The sequence below is a fragment of the Lithobates pipiens genome, unplaced genomic scaffold, assembly GCF_037356315.1.
Source record: "Lithobates pipiens isolate NorthernLeopardFrog02 unplaced genomic scaffold, aLitPip1_a1.2 Scaffold_1, whole genome shotgun sequence".
Lineage (NCBI taxonomy): Eukaryota > Metazoa > Chordata > Amphibia > Anura > Ranidae > Lithobates > Lithobates pipiens.
In genome coordinates, this window is record NW_027507685.1 from 200,192,213 (window position 1) to 200,213,613 (window position 21,401).

General features: G+C 43.3%; 1 protein-coding gene across 3 annotated transcripts in view; it reads left to right on the top strand.

The window, feature by feature from the left end:
• The first annotated feature begins 346 nt into the window (after nucleotides 1-346).
• The window catches only part of SAMD4B (sterile alpha motif domain containing 4B), an 88,105-nt gene continuing 67,050 nt past the window's right edge, over nucleotides 347-21,401 (top strand). For 2 of the 3 annotated variants that reach the window (XM_077479906.1, XM_077479924.1), the window contains exon 1: nucleotides 347-443. The gene's annotated coding sequence lies outside the window, so the exon portion shown is untranslated. The remainder of the gene's footprint in view (nucleotides 444-21,401) is intronic. The other variant, XM_077479915.1, reaches the window with a different exon arrangement.

The window sequence follows — 21,401 nt, forward strand, 5'->3', positions numbered from 1 at the left end:
GTGCAGTTACCCATAGCAACCAAGCTCACGTTGTGTAAGCAAATAAAAAGGGGAGGTGGGGGGGGCTCTGATGTCCCTGTGGCTGGCCTGTCATCCAGAACCATCATTCACATCCCTGCCATCTACATGACATTTCTCTCTCTCTGCAGTACTCTCCATGCCACGCCCTCCTGCATTGTTCTCCTCCTGTCAATTAAATCCGTCTCAGCCAATCGCGCCGCGCTGTCTCTGTCCAAGGCGGGGCTTGGAGGCGGGCTCACTAGCGCCGCTGTCAATCACCGGCCCGGGCCGGCCAATCCGCAGTCGGAGGCGTATTCTGTGTTGGGGGGCCCTCCGACGTGCGCGGTGACGTCAGTCTCCAACGCAGAGCGTAACGTGCGACGTGCTGGCGGCGGTGGTTGCCTGTGTGGCTCCCCGGGGGAGTGCAACGGCCTGAGCGGGCGGTAAGTGTGAACGGGGAGCGGAGGGAAGGGTTCCGGCAGCGGGTGGGGGGCGCTGGGGACTTCTCCGGTGCTGTGGGGCAGTGAATATGGAGGAGGGGGACAGAGGAGTCACCCCCAACTCATCTCCATAGCAACCGACCTGGGGCTGTGCTGTGAGGTAAAGGGGAGCCCCGGTTGGGGGATGGTATAATGGGGGGAGGGGGGTGGTGTGTGTCCTGTACAGCGGTGTCAGCCCACCCCTCCCAGTCCACCCTGTCACTGCCAGTAGCACAGCTCCCATCTGTGTCCTCTACACCCCATTCCTCATCACTTCCTGTGCACAACTACTTCATCTAGCTGGGGAGGGAGGGGGCAGAAGTTCTGGCAGGTTTTGTTTGGGGGGGGGGGGGGGGGGGGTCACTCTATTTGTACTGGTGGATGATTGTCACTGGTAGTGGTGGGAAAATCCCACTAGAACAGGAAATAGAGGGGCCTATTCACACCCGTGTGACAGAGGCGGGCACCCTGCTCATCATCGCCTGCCCTACGAGCCTCAAACTCACCAGTGTAACCCCTACACCTTTTTTGGGCATATCAGAATGCCCCCCCTCCCCCGGTTGGAAGTCATTGGGGTAGATTTCGTCCTGTGGGGCGGCACAGGCAGACCGGATAATATACCTGTACGTCGTCTCCTGTCTTCCGTGTTCAATGCACGCGCTCCCTGCCGACCCAGACCCCAGCTTTGATTGGACACAGCAGGAGTTTGACAGAAGATTTCAGCATAACGGCTCTGTCCAATCACAGGCAGCGCTCCGTGTTTACAAACACGCAGAACTCTGTGTGCAGTGAACAGCGATCTGGCTGCTGCTTCTTCTAGAATAGCAGAGAGAGGGAAAAAACAGCCAGATCAAAAAGTAAAAGCAGCACACGTTATACATATTACACAGCAAGGCACACCTTTAACCCCTTCATTGCCCCTAGGTGTCAACCCCTTCCTAGCCAGTGTCATTAGTACAGTGACAGTGTATAGTATTAGCACTGATCCCTGTATTAGGGCTAGTTTACACTTCATGGCTTTGGACAGGCTTTGTTAAAGCTCTCTTGCCAGTCAAAGCTTCTGTCACTAAATAAACTGGTTAGCTTACAGTCCTGTTTAAACCTGCTTTTGCTGGGGGCTTCGAGCTTGCCTTGCCATATACTTTTTGATGCAAAAGCAGCTGTAAACAGGACTGTAAGCTAACAAATTTATTCTGTGACAGCGTTCAGAGAGCTTTAACAAAGCCTGTCCGAAGCCTTGTTTTGAAGTGTAGACTAGCCCTAATACAGGGATAAGGGCTAATACTATACACTGTCGCTACTTTTTTTGTTGCCCTAAAAGTCCCACCCTGCTGGGTGGTATTTCTCTCTTGCTTCTGTCACTGTACTAATGACACTGGCTGGCTCTTAGCGTCATTAGCAACATCGGTGTCAGTTTGTGACCCTCCCAGCCATTGTCTGTTAGCGCCATATTATCCGCCACCCAATCACAGTCCCACTATAAGTTGCTGATCACCGCCATTACTGTGTTGATAGCTACCTAAATTCCAATAGATGTACTATAGTTTGTAGATGCTATAACTTTTGCACAATCAATCAATCTATGCTTATTGGGATTATTTCCCCGCCAAAGACATGTAGCGGGATACATATTGGCCTAAATGTATGAAAAATATAGATTTTTTTTTTTTAATATTTTCTAGCAGAAAGTGGGAAATATAATTTTTTTTTTTTTTGGGGGCGGGGAGTGTTCAAAATGTCTTTTTTTTTTTTTTTTTTTTCCATTTATATAATAAAAAGTAAACCCAGTGGTGATCAAATACCACCAAAAGAAAGCTCTATTTGTGTGAAAAAAAAAATGCTATAAATTGAATTTGTGTATAACATTGCATGACCATGGTATATTTTATATATACTGTGATTCTGTACTTGCCAAATATGCTGAAGAAATCACCACTGAGTCTGGCTGCAATTGTTTTAACTGTGGGCAGCTAACGCTACTGCTTGTTCACTTCCTGGATTTAGAGGCACGCCTCAACTCTGCAGCTCTCATTGACCCTCTTATGACTCACCCCCTTCTCTTCCGGTAAACTCTCAGGAGAGTGAGAGAGAAAGCTGTGTATGATGTCATAAGCCTAGGCTTTTTACCAGAAAAGAAACAGGAATTAGGCTGTTTAAGGTATTTACTGGCAGAAAGATATATCCACAATCGTCTCATGGAGAGGAAGAAGGGGGAGATGCTAATGTAAGCAAGCATCTCCCTGTTCTGCCTAGTGACACTGTTACTGATCATGGCTCCCTGTCATCGGGAGCGATGATCAGTGACATGTCACTCATAGCCACGCCCCTTAACAGTTAGAATCACTCCCTAGGACACACTTAACCCCTTCACTGGCAGTTTAATTTTTACAGTAATCGGTGCAATTTTATAGCACTGATCGCTGTAAAAATTACTGTCCGCCATAATGTCGCAGTCACAATAAAAATCGCTGATCGCCGCCATTACTAGTAAAAAAAATAAAAAATTAATAAAAATGCCATAAAACTATCCCCTATTTTGTAGACGCTATAACGTTTGCGCAAGCCAATCATTAAAGACCTTTTGCAATTTTTTTTTTCCCAAAAATATGTAGAAGAATACGTATCGGCCTAAACTGGGGAAAACATTTTTTTGGTATATTTTTTGGGGATATTTGTTATAGCAAAAAATAATGCGTTTTTTTTTTTTCTAAATTGTCGCTCTATTTTTGTTTATAGCGCAAAAAATAAAAAATGCAGAGGTGATCAAATACCACCAAAAGAAAGCTCTATTTGTGGAGAAAAAAAATACTTCAATTTTGTAAAGTCAGAAGTTTTTTTTTTTTTTTTTATCTTCATTCTATGCATTAGGATAGAAAAGCCCTCTGTGTGCAACAGCCCCCGTAATACTTACCTGAGCCCCATCTCTAGCCAGCGATGTCCACGAGTGCCTTGCCTGTCCAGGACTCTCACTCCTGATTGGCTGAGAGAGCAGTGGTGCCATTGGCTCATGCTGCTGTCAATCAAACTCAGCCAATTGGGAGAGAGGTGGGGCTTGGCCGAACCACATCTCCGTGTCTGAATATAGCTGCTGAATAAAAAAAAAAAACTGGAGTTCCTCTTTATCATTTTTTCACACAGCTTTTATATATATATATGTATGTATGTATAATTTTATAATTTTTTTTTTAATTCATTAAAGTGATTGTAAACCCTTACAAACCACTTTGACCTACAGGTAAGCCTAGATTAAGGCTTACCTGTAGGTCCAAGAAATATCTCCTAAACCTACACGGTTTAGGAGATATTTGCCCGAAGACAGGCACCGCTGTCTACGGCGCATGTGTCGTAGATAGCGGCGCGCAGGCGCACTGAGCGTGGCAGCTCCCGTGCGCATGCGCGGGAGTGACGTCATCGCGGCTTCGCCGAATGACAGCGGCGGAGCAGCGAGACCCACCGAGAAGATGGATGCTCCGGACTACAGGGGACAGCGGTGACTTCGCTGGCTCCTGTGTCAGGTAAGTGACACATAATGGGCTACTATGCGATGCATAGTAGTCCATTATGCTTTGCCTTTGCAGGGAATGAAAGGGGAAGTAAACTCATCAAGGTTTACTTCCTCTTTAAGAATGAGATGAATCTTGAGTGTAGTTGTGTTTCTTAGGCTACTTTCACACTGAGGCACTACCTCGCTAAAAATAGCGCCTGTAAAGAGCCTCTCCTGTAGGAAAGCCTGAGGTCTTTTGTACTGGAGCGTTGTGCTTGCAGGACTTTTTTTGCAGCGCTACATGAGTGGTGTATTCACCGCTCCTAAAATGCCCCTCCCTATCAAACAATGGGACAGCGTCGCAAACCCACCAGCAAAGCATTTTAACCTTTTTTTGGCTGCAAGTGGGGGTTAAAACGGCCCCGCATGGCACCACTAAAACTACGGTACGCTGATGCCCCAGTCTGAAAGCAGCTTTAGACCCCATACACACTATTAGATTATCTGCAGATTTTTGTCTTCAGCTTTACCAAAACCATACAATATGAGGTCAAACCTTAATGCCCTGTACACACGATGAGATTATTGGACAAATCATCGTCCGTTTTTTCTTTTTTGCATGCTAATCTCACATTGAATCTGCTGAATTTATTAAAGTCATAAATTCTCGTATGACAGAATAAAAATTCAGAAGTGATGTAATGTGTTGTATTGCATTTTCGACTGACCGCTGTACTTATTAAACAAAAATCATACAATCTGGCATCGTGCAAAAAAATTTTCCATGCACGTCCAATAGAATAATATCAGATAAACTGTCCTGATTGGCTCGCGAAAGCTCTGTCTAACGATCCAATTATTGTACGATCGATTTCTAATGCGGCATTTTTCGTGCGATTTTCAGAGCATGTGTACTGGGCTTAAGAGTTTCAATCTGTATGCAATCAGGCAGGGCCTTGCACTACGTGGTTTTGGTAAATCTGAAGACAAAAATCTGCATAAAATCTGCATAAAATCTAATAGTGTGTATGGGGACCCCTATATGTCTTGACACAAATATTCTTACCTGACGACTCGCCCACTTCTTTTGACTGTATGTGGTCAGCTGCTTGTACACTCCTGCCATAGAACTTCCCTTGTACTATTGGAAGGCCCATCAATTTGTATGTCATAGGCACTCTTGTTCAGTGCCTTGAAAAAGTATTCACACCCCTTGAAATTTTCCACATTTTGTCATGTTACAACCAAAAACGTAAATGTAATTTATTGGAATTTTATGTGACAGACCAACATAATTGTGAAGTAGAAGGAAAACAATAAATGGTTTTCCAAATTTTTTACAAATATGTGAAAAATGTGGTGTGCATTTGTATTCAGCCCCCGTCCTTTTGTTTTGTTTTTTTTTGTTTTTTGCATGCTAGTCGCATATTAAAAATGGAAAGTTAACTAAAGTTACGAAAATTCTCGTACAACAGAATAAAAAAATCGGAAGTGATGTCATCTGTTGTGTACTTCTATTGTATTTTTGGATGACCACTGTACTGATTAAACAAAAATCGTATCTGGTATCGTACGAGAATTTTTTGTGCTTGGCCCATCGGATAATATCGGATGAACTGTCGTGCTCAGCGCTCTCAAGCTCTGCACTACAAACCATCTGATTATCGTACAATGGTGGGGGAGAGATGCCGCTCTAGGAAGGGTTTCTGGAAATGTAGCCTCTCAGAACAGGAACAGCAGGTGTTGGATAAGCGTAGGTAATTGGATGAAGGGAAGATTCTGGACAGCCGCACTCCAAATCAAGTGCCTTTAATGAATCACAGGGCTGACGCGTTTCAAACATGCTTATTCATAGCTATTCAGCTATGAATAAGCACATTTGAAAGCGTGAAGCGTGTCAGCTCCTGTGATTCGTTAAAGGCATTTGATTTTGAGTGCGGCTTTCCAGAATTTTCCCTTCATCCAAATATCGTGCGATGGCATCGAAATCTGTATTTTCGTCTTATTTTCAGATCGTGTGTATGGGCAGTTACTCTGATACCCCTAACGAAAATCTAGTGGAACCAGTTGCATTTAGAAGTCGCCTAATTGGTAAACAGAGTCCACCTGTGTGTAATTTAATCTGTGTAAATACAACTGTTCTGTGAAGCCCTCAGAGGTTTTTTAGAGAACCTTCTTGAACAAACAGCATCATGAAGGCCAAGGAACACACCAGACAGGTCAGGGATAAAGTTGTGGAGACTTTTAAAGCAGGGTTAGGTTATAAAACGGTATTCCAAGCTTTGAACATCTCACGGAGCGCTGTTCAATCCATCATACGAAAATGGAAAGAGTATGGCCCAACTGCAAAAGGAGAGCATTAATCAGAGAAGCAGCCAAGAGGCCCATGGTAACTCCCGAGGGGTGGCAGAGATCCACAGCTCAGGTGGGAAAATCTGTCCACAGGAAAATTATTAGTTGTGCACTCCACAAATCTGGCCTTTATGGAAGAGTGGCAAGAAGAAAGCCATTGTTGAAAGAAAGCCATAAGAAGTCCTGTTTGAAGTTTGCAAGAAGCAATGTGGGGGATACAGTAAATATGTGTAAGAAGGTGCTCTGGTCAGATAAGACCAAAATTGAACTTTTTGGCCTAAAAGCAAAATGCCATGTGTTGCAGAAAACTAACACTAAACATCACCCTGAGCACACCATTCACACTGTGAAACCTGGTGGTGGCAGCATCGTGTTGTGGGGCTGTTTTTCCTCAGCAGGGACGGGGAAGCTGGTCAGAGCCATTGTTGAAACTAAAATATAACATGCAGCTGGAAGGGGTTGTACTGTGGCTGGTATGCTTCGTGGGCGCAGCAAATTCATCCCCATTGTCACGTTTGACAGACACCACTGCCTATACAAATGCTTTCTTCACTGTCACGGCAAATTAGGGGCGCAAGCCGCAATAAAATCCTGACAGGGGTTTCAATCCCTCTCCACGCTATCCAAAACCCGTTCTGCCTGTAGTTATACTTTATCTTGACTTTTCAAGTGTGGCACCGAAAATGCAAACGAAACCTTTTGCCTGTGTTGAAGCACATTTTTCCAATACAAAGTTCAGCTTTGGCTGTAAAAAAAGCCAGCTGTCTTTCAGGAGGTGGCAGGGTCTCCTCCTAAATGCCTGGAAGCCACAGTTCTATGGCCCTTTAAAAAGCGATCCACCGCGGATCATTTTTCAGAGGGGTTCTAGAGACTTTTGCCTGTCTTAATGAGACCTAAAAGAAAAAAAAACTTCATATTTAGATATAAACATTACTGAAGATTTTAAAATGGAGCTCTGGGGGAAAAAAAGTTTGATTTTTTTTTTTAACCTGCTGGGTTACTTTATATAACGTAACTTTCTTCCCAGATGATGTCGCCTAGTCTGCCTCCCAGCCACTGAGATCGTGCTCCACCAGCTTTCTATCACTGGGACATCTCAGGGACATATTATTCTTGCCTAGGAGAGGATGGGGACATAGCAGAATGTTTTTAAAAATGTAAACAAAATCTCAGGAAGTTTCTTCTACTTCCTAGATATCAGCCTTTTTACACGTTCACTTTCTACTTTTTTTCATAGTTTTTCTTTTGTTATGCTTCAGACTTGCAGCTCCCCTACACAGCAGCTGCTCTGTCTGCCCTTGTCCATTCACAGATCGCTTTGTATTTTGTGAATAGGTGCACGGAATACAAAGCGCTCAGTGATTGGACAAAAAGAGGGGAGGGAAATGGCTGGTGATAGGGTTTCCATGATTGGAAGTGAAGTCCAGTAACTGAAAGGACAGGCCAGGGACAGTTCAGGCTGGGCAAGAAACGAGTCAAACTCTCACTTGCTGCACCTTCCAATTCACACTGAGAAGCTCACACTATGCAATGAAGAAAGAACAAGCAATTTCAGTAGGGGAGAGGAGCCTCTACGCATGTGCAAGACTGAAGATATTGTTGGAGCTTAGCTTTTAGGGTGCATTCACACATGTGTTTAGCGCACATAGCGATTTCCAGTTGCAAGAATGTGCGGATTGCTGCAGTTGGAATCACAGGTGTATGCAAGGAACTGCAGCTGCTCGGCTCCTAAAAAACACTGACAGGCAGACTGCATCCAGCCACAATAATCTGTCCTTAAAGAGGAAGTAAACCCTGATGGGTTTACTTCCTCTTTTTTTCCCTGCAAAGGTAAAGCATAATGGACTACTATGCATCGCATAGTAGCTCATTATGTGTCACTTACCTGACACAGGAGCCAGCGAAGTCGCCGCTGATCCCTGTAGTCCGCCGCATCCATCTTGCTGGTGGCGTCTCGCAGCTCCGACCAATGACAGCGGCGAAGCCGCGATGACGTCACTCCTGCGCATGCGCACGGGAGTCGTGTCTCGCAGCTCCGCCTCTGCCATTCGGCGAAGCCGCGATGACGTCACTCCCGCGCATGCGCACGGGAGTCGACAAATTAGGCAAATCCATTCTTGGATTTGCCGCATTTAGTGCGCCTGCACGCCGCTGTCTCCATTTTCGGGCAAATATCTCCTAAACCATATAGGTTTAGGAGATATTGCTTGGACCTACAGGTAAGCCTTAATCTAGGCTTACCTGTAGGTCAAAGTGGTTTGAAGGGGTTTACTTCCTCTTTAACCACAAGTAATGGCTGGTAAACAGTCATGGATATCTGCAGAAGCTATCGGCCAGTCATTGTTTTGTATGGGCTGAGCAGCCACAGGTTTTCACACGCACCTATCGCAGCCACTGGAATTTGCAGTGTGTGCTAATCGCCCGTGTGAATGAGCCCTAAAGGAAGCATGTTAAGGACAGCTAAAACTTCCATCCAGTGCTGGTGGCTGCCACCATCTGATTCCTTGCAAGCAGCACAGGCACTGGGGAAATCCAAACTCTTCAGTATTAAAGGCAAAGTTCACCTTTGTAAAAATAAATAATGCACATGATTTTGCAGGCAAAATAAGATATGCATTTGTTATTTTTATTTTTTTGCAATGAAGCCTGCAAAGCATTGCACCTGCCATCATTCGATCATGGGTGCAGTGTTGGGCTCCTGCAGACACTCGGTTCAGCTGTCTGCCCATACCTCTCGTACGGGCAGACAGTTACTGAAGAGCAGAAAGAATCCATGGACTATGGGTGCACTGGTGAGCACCCACACAGTTCATTGAGAGCTACAAGCTGTCTTCCATGGTGGCAAACTAAACTTCTTTTATGATTGCCAGCTTTGCCCCATTGAGGAGATTTTCCTTCACCTTCTGTCCCATAGCCAAACAGAACTAGTGTCCCCATTGGAAGATTTCCCCTCTTACTTTTCTGGGGACAGCCCAAAATTTGGGGATTTTCCTTTTAGTTTCACTTTAAAGAGGGATTCCACCTACAAAAAAAATATTAAAAGCCAGCAGCTATAAATACTACAGCTGCTGACTTTTAATAAATGGACACTCACCTGTCCCGGGGTCCAGCGATGCCGAGGCCGATCGATCGCTCGGCTCTTGGCTGCTGCCGCCACCATTCTAGGTGAGGGAATCCGGAAGTGAAGCGAATCTGCTTCACTTCCCGGTTCCCTACTGCGCATGCGCGAGTCGCGCAGCGCATTAGGAAATCTCCGCGCTGTCACTGGGACCCTTGTGTGTCCCAGCAGACAGCGCGGCAGGGCAGGAAATGGCGTAGACTCCCACGGGAGTCTATGCCCGGAAGTGGGTGTAAATACCTGTCTTTGACAGGTATCTCCTCCCCCCTGAAAGGTGTCAATTGTGACACCGGAGGGGGGGAGGGATCCGATCAGCGGAGGTTCCACTTTAGGGTGGAATCCCGCTTTCAGTGATAACAGGACAAATAGGCTGAATCTCCTTCACAGGGGCACAGGAGGCAATAAAAACTGACAGCTGTTCTAACCCCTCTCCCCTTTATCCAAAACTGAAAAACAAAGTTTTGCCTTTAGTTATACTTTATGTAATGTTCTGTAATATGGATATGCCTCGTCTGCCTGTAAAATATTTTTTCCTTTTTTCTGTTTAGGTTAGTCTCGTCACTAAAAGATTGTTTGATGGTATGGATTCTGTAATTTTATTTTCATGTGCCTGTAATTTTGTATATTATTTGCATTAAGGTATATCTAATAGCAATTTTTGTTTTTGATAGTAGAGCAAGATTAGAACACTAGTCAGGTTTTTATTCCTCTCTGAGATTCCCCTTCTTTTTCTCTTTACCATTATTGCTGTTGGTGAAAGAAAATCTAAACATTTTGGGTTTGGATATTATGGTCACCTGTCTCTTCAAGTCAGAACATGTGGCCATTATTATTAATTTTTTTTTATTTTTTTTGAAACTTCATATTACCTTTTAGACAGTAATAATTTTATAGTTGGAAATTTAGTGGTGGGCGGGGCCAGAATCTGTGCGGTGCAAATGAAAAGATGTGCTTCCAACCTTTTTTAAATAAGGATGAGCTCAGATGTGTTTGTATCTCCACGTGCCCGAGCCCGCCAGGAAGCTGACACTGCGCATCGCTAATCACAGGCAGTGAGACATTTCCTGATCAGCGGCTGCAGAGATCAGGAAACGTCTCACTACCTGCGATTAGCACTGCGCAGTGTCAGCTTCCTGGTGGCAGCGGTCACGTGATGTTAAGGTAACCATAGACGTGTAGGGCTGCAACTAACGATTATTTTCATAATAGATTAGTTGGCCGATTTGTTTCGATTAATCGGTTAATAACCTTTTTAAAAAAAAAAAAAAAAAAGTGGGTCAAATTGATGTTTATTTTCAAACACAGTGATGGGAAAATTTGGAAATAATAGAAAACTTCTTAGTCAAAGGAATTTTCAGACAATGTAAGTGGTTTTTGTTCAGAAATGACATTCATTTTAAAAACAATGTTAAAAACAAGTGAAAATTTCAAACAAAATTCTTTCAGCGAATGTACAAAGATTTTTCGTCTGAATATTCTCATTTGAAAATGGATCCATGTGGCCAGCATAAGTCTCGGTACACACCTATGCAGTTTGCTTTTGATCTGTTTCTGCAGGGCTTTTTGCTGGACGTTTTGATTTTTGTGCACGTGATTTTACTGCAATTTGCATTTTTTTTTTTTTTTTTTTTTTTTTTTGGGCAGATTAAAAAACACAAATTGCTGCAAAAACGCATTACGTGCTTTTCTGCACCTTTTCCATTGAAGTATATTGAACCAATAAAGCACCATTTTGCGTTAAAAGTCCCTGACCCTTTCAGATGTGAACGTGTCCCATAGGAAACCATGTAAATGAACTGTAGTGCATTTCTGCAAAAAGCACCAATAAACACATAGATGTGAACCAGGTCTAAGACGTTTAGTAACATAATGGGGTTAAAAAAACTAAAATTAGCCCTTTATAGTAGAAAAAAAGCAGATAATCACTACTGGAAGGGGTTAATTTTTTTTTTTACTGTAGAACAGTGAGTGTAATATTTACAGTAGCGATTATTTGCTCTTTGTACTATAAAGGGCTAATTTTAGTTTTTTTTTTTTACCCCATAATGTTACTGCTTGATCGATTATGAAAATGGTAATCGATTAATTTCATAATCGATTAGTAATCAATTAGTTGTTTCAGTCCTATAGACGTGTGATAATTATCACCAGATCTTGCAGACGTAATGTTTGTGGGAACATGCAGACACCACTAGCTGGGAGATTTGATGAGGGATTATTATTATTATTATTATTATTATTATTATTATTATTAGACAATACAGATATAATATAATACAAGAGGATTAAGAGGGCCCTGCTCAGAAGAGCTTACAATCTAATAAGGTTGGGTCAGGTGGCACAACATGTAACTGTGGGGAATGCGCTGATGAAAGTGGTAAAAGATTAGCTGGAGGTGTGATAGGCTTTCACGAAGAAATGGGTTTTCGGGGATTGCCTGAATGTAGCTAGAGTAGGATATTGCTGGACAAATTGAGGTAGAGAGTTCCAGAGGATGGGAGAGGCTCTGGAGAAATCCTGGAGACGAGAATGGGAGGAGGAGACAAGGGAGCTTGAGAGCAAGAGGTCTTGAGGAGCTGTTTGGGTGATATTCAGAGACCAAATTGGTGATGTAGCTTGGGGCAGAGTTGCAAATGGCTTTGTATTTTGTGGTTAGTATATTTAATTTGCTGAGCAATTAGAAGCCAGTGTAGAGATTGGCGGAGAAGGGTGACAAACACTGAGTGATTGGTAAGATAGGAGTCTGGCAACAGCTTTCATGATGAACTGGAGAGGGGGGTGCCTATGAGAAGGGAGTTGCAATAGTCAAGGCGAGTGAATCAGTAGCTTGGTGGTTTCATTTGTTAAAAAGGGGCTTGTTTTAGAGATGTTACAGAGGTGAAGTCTACAAGCTTTCTACAACGTTTGGATTTGGGGCTGGAAGGACAGGTCAGAGTCTAGGTTTACACCTAGTACTCTGGCGTGAGTAGAGGGATTGATGGTTGCATCATTGATGGAAAAGTCATGGAGGGTGGCACGGGCATGGGGGAGTATTACCAGCTTGGTTTTAGAGAGATTTAGTTTAACCACTTCAGCTCCGGACCAATAAACACCTTAAGGACCAGAGGTCTTTTTGCAATTTCGCACTGCGCTGCTTTAACTGGTAATTGCGCGGTCATGCAATATTGCATCCAAACGAAATTTGCGTCCTTTTCTTCCCACAAATAGAGCTTTCTTTTGATGGTATTTGATTGCCTCTGCGATTTTTTTTTTTTTTGCGATATAAATGGAAAAAGAGCGAAAATTTTGAAAAAAAAAGATATTTTCTTCTTTTTGTTATAAGAAAAATCGAATAAACTAAATTTTAGTCATACATTGAGGGCAAAATTTATTCAGCCACATGTCTTTAGTAAAAAAAAATGTCAATAAGCGTATATTTTTTGGTTTGCGCAAAAGTTATAGCGTCTACAAACTAGAGTACATTTTCTGGAATTTACACAGCTTTTAATTTATGACTGCCGATCTCATTTCTTGAGGTGCTAAAATGGCAGGGCAGTACAAATCCCCCCCAAATGACCCCATTTTGGAAAGTAGACACCCCAAGGAAATTGCTGATGGGTATGTTGAGCCCATTGAATATTTATTTTTTTTGTCCTAAGGGATTGAATAATGACAAAAAAAAAATAAAAATTTTTTTTTACAAAAAGTTGTCACTAAATGATATATTGCTCACACATGCCATGGTTATATGTGGAATTGCACCCCAAAATATATTCCGCTACTTCTCCCGAGTATGGGGATACCACATGTGTGGGACTTTTTGGGAGTCTAGTCGCGCACGGCACCCCGAAAACCAATCACCACCTTCAGGATTTCTAAGGGTGCAAATTTTTGATTTAACTCCTCACTACCTATCACAGTTTCGAAGGCCATAAAATGCCAAAATAGCACAAAACCCCCCAAAATGACCCAATTTTGGAAAGTAGACACCCCAAGCTATTTACTGAGAGGCATGTTGAGTCCATGGAATATTTTATATTTTGCCACAAGTTGCGGGAATATTACAAACTTTTTTTTTTTTGCACCAAGTTGTCGCTAAATGATATATTGCTCACACATGCTATGGGCATATGTGAAATGACACCCCAAAATACATTCTGCTGCTTCTCCCGAGTACGGGGATACCACATGTGGGGGACTTTTTGGGAGCCTAGCCACGTACGGGACCCCGAAAACCAAGCACTGCCTTCCGGATTTGAATATAAAATGCTATAAAAAACAAACTAACCAGAGTCACCCGTAACACTTATACGGTGATCAGTGGTGAAAGGGTTAACTAGGGGCAATCAGGGGGTTCAAATTTTTATTAGGTAGTATATGGGGGTCCCTGGCGCTATATAAAAACCTGACGGGGAACCTAAATAACTAACTGGCTAACCAGCGTCACCAGTGACACTTATACTGTGATCGCTGGTGAAAGGGGGTGAAAGGGTTAACTAGCAGCAATCAGGGGGTTAAAACCATTATTGGGTAGTATATCGGGGTACCTAGCGCTATAAAAACCTGGCGGTGAACCTAAAAAAATAACTAGCTACCTAGCGACACTGATGCAGCGTTCAGAAAAATTATCGCTTAGTGACACTGGCAAAAGGGGGTGAAAGGGTTAACTAGCGGAAATCAGGGGGTTAAAACCATTATTGGGTAGTATATCGGGGTACCTAGCGCTATAAAAACCTGGCGGTGAACCTAAAAAAATAACTAGCTACCTAGCGACTGTAGCGACACTAATGCAGCGATCAGAAAAACGATCGCTTAGTGACACTGGCAAAAGGGGGTGAAAGGGTTAACTAGCGGCAATCAGGGGGTTAAAACCATTATTGGGTAGTATATCGGGGTACCTAGCGATATAAAAACCTGGCGGTGAACCTAAAAAAATAACTAGCTACCTAGCGACACATGCAGCGATCAGAAAAATGATCGCTTAGTGACACTGGCAAAAGGGGGTGAAAGGGTTAACTAGCGGCAATCAGGGGGTTAAAACCATTATTGGGTAGTATATCGGGGTACCTAGCGCTATAAAAACCTGGCGGTGAACCTAAAAAAATAACTAGCTACCTAGCGACTGTAGCGACACTAATGCAGCGATCAGAAAAACGATCGCTTAGTGACACTGGCAAAAGGGGGTGAAAGGGTTAACTAGCGGCAATCAGGGGGTTAAAACCATTATTGGGTAGTATATCGGGGTACCTAGCGCTATAAAAACCTGGCGGTGAACCTAAAAAAATAACTAGCTACCTAGCGACTGTAGCGACACTAATGCAGCGATCAGAAAAACGATCGCTTAGTGACACTGGCAAAAGGGGGTGAAAGGGTTAACTAGCGGCAATCAGGGGGTTAAAACCATTATTGGGTAGTATATCGGGGTACCTAGCGATATAAAAACCTGGCGGTGAACCTAAAAAAATAACTAGCTACCTAGCGACACATGCAGCGATCAGAAAAATGATCGCTTAGTGACACTGGCAAAAGGGGGTGAAAGGGTTAACTCTAGGGGCAATCAGGGGGTTAAATCTTTATTGGGGGGTGATGGGGGCTACCCTGGACCTAACACTAACTGTCCTGACAGTTTTTACTGTCACAACTGACACTGAATGCATTGATCAGTAAAGAAATGATCAATGCAATCAGTGACACTGTGACTGGGGGGGGAGGGGGGGCGGGGGGAGATCGGGGGGGGGTTTGTGTGCCTGTGTGTACCTACATGTCAGTGTAGTGTTGGTGCACACTTACTATTAGTCTTCTCCTCGTAGTCCGGTCAAAAAGACCGCCCCGAGGAGAATGACATCACTTCCTCCTTCCTGTGTAAACAATACACAGGGGAGGAAGCTTCTCATTGGCCAGGAGCGATCCAGAGGGGGTGGCCGAAAACCAACGGCCATCCCCTCATCACGGAGCGCTCCTGGACCGAATCGGACCGCCGTAAACAGCGGGAGGGGGTCCGATCGGACCCCCCCACCCGCTGGAAGGCAATCACGTAGATGTACGTGATTGTGCCTGCTTGTGCCATTGTGCTGACGTACAATGGCAATACGGCGGTCCTGAAGTGGTTAAGGAAGTGGTGTGACAGCCATGCTGATATGTTAGTAATGCGAGAGGAGACTGAAGGAGTGAGGCGTAGACCGACAGATTTGGGTGTCATCAGCGTGTTGATGGTATTGGAAGCCTTGGGCAGTTATCAAGTGACCAAGGGAGGTGGTGTAGATGGAGAGGAGGACCAAGGACAGAGCTATGGGGGACCCCCACAGAAAGGGGCAATGGAGAGGAGGAAACAGAGTTGTAGGTAACGCTGAAGGAGCGCTGTGATATGTAGGAAGAGAACCAGGATATAGCAGATTCTTGGAGGCCAAGGGAACAGTTTGTTGTGAAAGAGCGGGTGGTCAGCAGTGTCAAATGCTGCAGAGGTCAAGCAGTAGGAGTATGGAGTAGTGGCCATTGGTTTTAGCAGTTAGTGAGTTTTAGTAAGGCCGTTTCTGTGGAGTGGTGTGAGCGAAAGCCACGTTGTAAGGGGTCAAAAAGGTTATTTTCACTGAGTCAGGAGCTAAGACCATTGTAGACCAAGTGTTCTAGAAGTTTAGAGGTGAATGGGAGCAATGAGATGGGTCTAAAGTTGGTTAGGTTAAAGGGGTCCAGTGAGGGCTTTTTAAGTATGGGAGTGATCTGAGAATGTTTTTTGGGAAGGAGAGGAGAGAGATTGAAGATGAGTGAGGGAGCATAGGATAGAATAAGAGGGTGACCATAGAAGTTGTGAGGGAACAGGATCCGGGGGCAATTGGTTAGATGGGCATCTGAGAAGTTTTGTAACCTCTTCAGGAGCAGTGATCAGACAGGTTACACCATCGCTTACAGTGGTACGAACTGATTATTGGGGTGCTTCTATAACCAGTTGTCTACCTTTTGGCGTGTTACTTTTCCCTGCCTGCTCCCATGCACAGCTCCTTGAGACCAGGTGTCTGTAGAAAGAGGAGCTCCCAATCCTATGATTGGGAGCCAATCTGAAGCCTTCCTCATTAAATAATTATTGTGACAGCCAATCACAATGATCATTCAGTGTAACATTTTGTAAACAATACCAAAAGTAACACTAGCTATCTTATCTCCTCAGTTCCCTGTCAGACTGCAGTCTGTGAGTAAGGCCTCATTTACGCTGCTGCTAAATGGACCTTTTAGGAGCAGTTGGACATTTTTTTTTTTTCAACTGCTGAACTCTCCTCTGTCTTATCAGTACATGTACACAGGGTCATTTCTAGGCGTTTGAGTTTAGAGACTTTTTTTTTTTTTTGGAACACAAAAAAATGGGTTCATAAGCTGAGTTTAGAGACATTTCATGCGCTAAATGCAGTAACTCGCCTCTAGCAGCGTTTCGTTTCGACGTTTTTCATTTTTAACCCAAAAAAACACAATTTTTTTTATTTATTTTTTCCATATGCTTCTAGATCTAAACGCCTGTTTTTAGATGCCTGTTTCTAGCTGTAAAGTTAAATCTTTCAGGAGCGGTTGAACAATGTCCCATGTACATGAAGCCTGTGAGAGCTGCAGTTCTAGTGATTTTGTAAATGATCACCTTGTAAAACAACCCATTCAGTTTAAAATAAATATGAAAGCAAAACATTTTGCTTTCATATTTTAATGAAAAAAAAAAAGTTACTTGCCAATAACAGTGTTTCTATGAAACCTTCCAGGACGGCAACACATGAGAGATGAGAGGCTCCTCCCCACAGGAAACGCAATCAGTTCACAGCTATTTAAAAGGCTCCGCCTTACCCCTTGTCCTTCAGTTGTTGCAAAGTAATTCTCCCAACCGATTCACAAGGGGTCTTTAGACACTTACTTAGGCACTTACCACTTATTGTATACATTCTCTTCCACTCTTTAACAGGCGGTAAGTAGGCCTGCCGTCCTAAAAGGTTTTGTAGAAACAACATTATAGGTAAGTAACCATCGGTTTTATCACCTCACCTTCCAGGGCAACAACATATGAGGATAATCAAGTAATCTGCAGGCCTACCTTGGGGTGTGACCACTGGCTGCAAGATCTTCCTGCCAAATTCTGCAGCACGTTTTACCTCCACTTCCTTATGACTGATGAGGGTATCTTAGCTGGATCAGGAGGCTTATAAGCAGGTTTGCTCCACCAATGTCCCTGCCTTCTCCGTTTCGGATGCAGGATCTTTGTGGATTGCTCTTTAAAAATGGAATCAGAAAACCTGTGAAAATAGTAGATTAGCACAGTTTGACTGTCTCAAACATCTAGCAATTGTGGAAGGCCCACTTAAGGGAGTAGAATAAGAGGAGGTTATTCCCTGGGCTTAGAAAGCTGGACAGGTATGTGCCCAAGCACACCAACCTTATGACTTCCTTCACATGTCAGCTGTGAAAGTGCTCTACATACAGACTCCCTATATCCCTGACTGCAAATGCATTAACATTAAGCGGAAGGGAGCTTGGTAAACACTGAATTATACCTATTCCGTAAATATCAGGTGTTCTATCTGATGTCTGAAACCATAATCCACTCTAACACCATTGGGTCCCTTTTGATATTAATGAGGGGTACATTAAGCAGAACCCTACTACAGGAGGTTGTCTATAGCAGGAGCAGAAAGCTCACGTTGGTCTGCTACGACCAATTCTGCTATGAAGAATACATATAGAACCTTACACCTATTGAGTTGGGTATATGGAGCAGATAATTTCTGTAATAATCATTTCATAGGTAATACTCCTATGAACCAAGGTTCTTACTAAAAAAGGTGATTTTATAACCACCTTCCAGTGTCGTACAACCCTACCAGGTTACAAGCACATGGAATGCCTCAGGCATGCTTGAATTTAAGTGACTGAATTTTCTGACATCTGAGGTTTCTGCAGCCAAAATTCCTGGCCCCTTCTGTGTTCACAGGAAAATTAAGGTCTGAAATAAAAGTGATACATGCATAATTAATATTACAAATATAAATACCATAGACAATAATGTTGTGTATTTCTGAAGTGCAGCTAGATGGACCATCACAGAAATGACACAACATGAACTTCAGAGTCATGAATTTCAAAATGGAAACAAGGCTATATAATCTAAATAGGAAAGATGCAAACAGTCTTCACTATTGCATATTCTGATGTGCAGCCAAATGTAAAAAACAGAAAAGACACAAACTTTGAGTGTTGTGTGTTTCTGAAGTGTAGCAAGACAAGCAATAGAAGGAAAGAAGGATACAAACTTCAGTGCTGCATATTGCTGATGCTCAACAAGATACGGTCGTATGACTTGTATGAAAACAGAAAAGGTACCTTCTCAATGTTGTGCCTTTCTGATTAGTAACACGGCGCGGTCATAACAGGAAAGACACCGTCAAACTCGGTTTAGCAACAGAGTCCAGTCCTAAGACCAACAGAAATGTCGCTAACGACTTTAAAGGCTGTGCATTTCTGATTAACAACAGTTATGATCGACAGAAATGTTGCTAACCACTTTAAATGCTGTTCATTTGTGATTAGCTACAATGTATAGCCATAGGCAACAGATGTCACTAGCTACTGCAATGCTGTGCATATCTGCTTAGCAACAGGGTACAGTCTTGTGATTATCATTAAGGTTGTTAGCGACATTTCTGTTATGTATTTTATTAGTAGCATCAAAGTACACTATCACTTACTGTTTTGTGTTTCTGATGAGCAACAAGACAACCGGAAAAGTAGAGCTGCACAATTAATCGTTAAAAAAACATGATCTCGATCCAACCCCCCTGACAGTTTGCGGATTCTTTCATATAACAAGTGGAGAGATTTATCTGCTCACTCAGCTGTCAAAAAAAAAAAAAACATCCAGGCAGTCTGCCAAATTTTTAACATGAAACATTGTAACTAACTTCCTTCTTAGATCAAAGGGCTAAACTTCTGTGTGTAAAGAAAAAAATCCAGGCAGTCTGCCAAGTTTTTAACAAGGTCTAAATGCAGGAGGTTTAACCACTTAAAGTCTAAATCTTTTTCTAACACTTGTTCCTTAAAGAGGAGTTCCCCTGAAAAAATAAATAAAAGTCAGCAGCTACAAATACTGCAGCTGCTGACTTTTAATAATTGGACACTTGCATGTCCCAGGGTCCTGCGATGCGGGGGAATGAAGCCCTGATCGTACCACCCGCAAGCCCCCCCCCCCCGTCGGCGCTGGCATTCTAACTGTGGTCACCTGGCTAGGGCTTTACAGCCGGAAACCCACTCCGCATACGCGAGCGACGCAGCACGCCGTGATTGGCCGCGCAGTCATCTGGGACCTGTCAAGTGTTCCACATGACTGACAGGAGGCAGAGCTGAGCCCTTCCTGCGCCAAGGGGAAGTGGTGTCACCAGCCCAGGCACTGAAGGAGGCAGACTACGAGGGACCCCCCTAGCAACAGGCATTTAGAGGTGAGTTTAAAAAAAAAAAAAAATTCACATATTTTATTTATTTTTTAGGAATTTTCATTAATTTTTTTTTTTCTGTGGAACACCACTTTAAGTTAAAAATCAATAATTTTTGCTAGAAAATTACTTGGAACCCCCAAACTTTATATATATATATTTTAGCAGAGACCCTAGGGAATAAAATGTCAATTGCTACAATATTTTGTTACATTGTATTTGCCCAGTGATCTTTCAAACACAGTTTTATGGGGAAAAAATACACTTCAATACATAAAAAAAAAAGAAGAAACAGTAAAGTTATCCCCAATTTTTTATTTTTATTTTTTTTGTTTTAATGTGAAAGATTGTTAAGCCGTGAGAATCGTGATCTATCTTCTAAGCAAAAAATTGTGATTCTCATTTTAGCTAGAATTGTGCAGCTCTACAGAAAAGACCAAAATAACTGACATTGTGTGTTTCTGATGTACAACCAGACAAAGCATGAAGTCAGAGTCAAGGTTCGGGGGGGGGGGGGGGCACTCGTCCCCACCCCCTTTCCTGACCTGCCAGGCTATGTGCTCAGATAAAGGACTGGTATGGATTTTTGGGGGGAGCCCCTGATGTTTTTTTTTTTTTTTAGCGTGCGGGTTCCACTTAAAATCCATATCAGACCGAAGGGCCTGGTTTTGCTCTTGGAGGGGGAACCCATGCTGGCTTTTTTTTTTTTTTTCTTTTTTTTTAAATTTGATGTGGAGTTGTGCCCTGAAGGGCAAGTCGCATGCCAAAGTTGGATCAGTTAGGGTGGCGATCCAGTGATATTCAATGGGCTGTAGGATCAAAGTAGGACCGGAGTAGTGCAGGTAACATTTTCAAATTCGGACCAGTTAAGATGGCTCCCATAGGGAAACATTGTTTTTCACACGTCATGTGACGTGAGCTTCCAATGTTGGAGCGTTTGTCATAACAAGGGTGAACCTGGCCTCATTCTTCTAATTCATCCAAAGAGTGGGCTGTATCCCAAACCACAAGAGGTCCCAATTTAACTCTTACAGACCTACAGATATAACTGCAGTGTAAGGAGGAATTAATAGGTTGGAGCTTGATAAGATCTTACACATACCAAGCAACCCTCACAAAGAGAATATGTTCACAAGGGTACCCCTTGCTGTGTACCAACCCCCCCCCCCCCCCTCTGACATTGGTCTAGCTAAAGCTTCTCGGCTATTTGTTCCCAGACCCAAGGCCAAGGATAGTAGCACCCTGTATTGAGGGAGAGAGTCCTATCTCAATGCCTAGAAACCACCACTCTGCCATTGTGGATTCAGTTAATCTCCCAAGGCAAAAAAGTGAAGTACTCACCACTGTTGTCTTTCCCTTTGCGACAGGGTTTGCTTTTCTCTCAAGGTCACATAAGGCCAAAAATCGCCTCATTCCATGTTGCTGTCCAACTAGGGAGCTGCCAAGTTAGGCTGTGTATGGCCCCAGTAGCATACCCACACACCTCATCTGGAATCCCAAACATTTTTATTCATTTTTTCAAAAGGAAGGGGGGG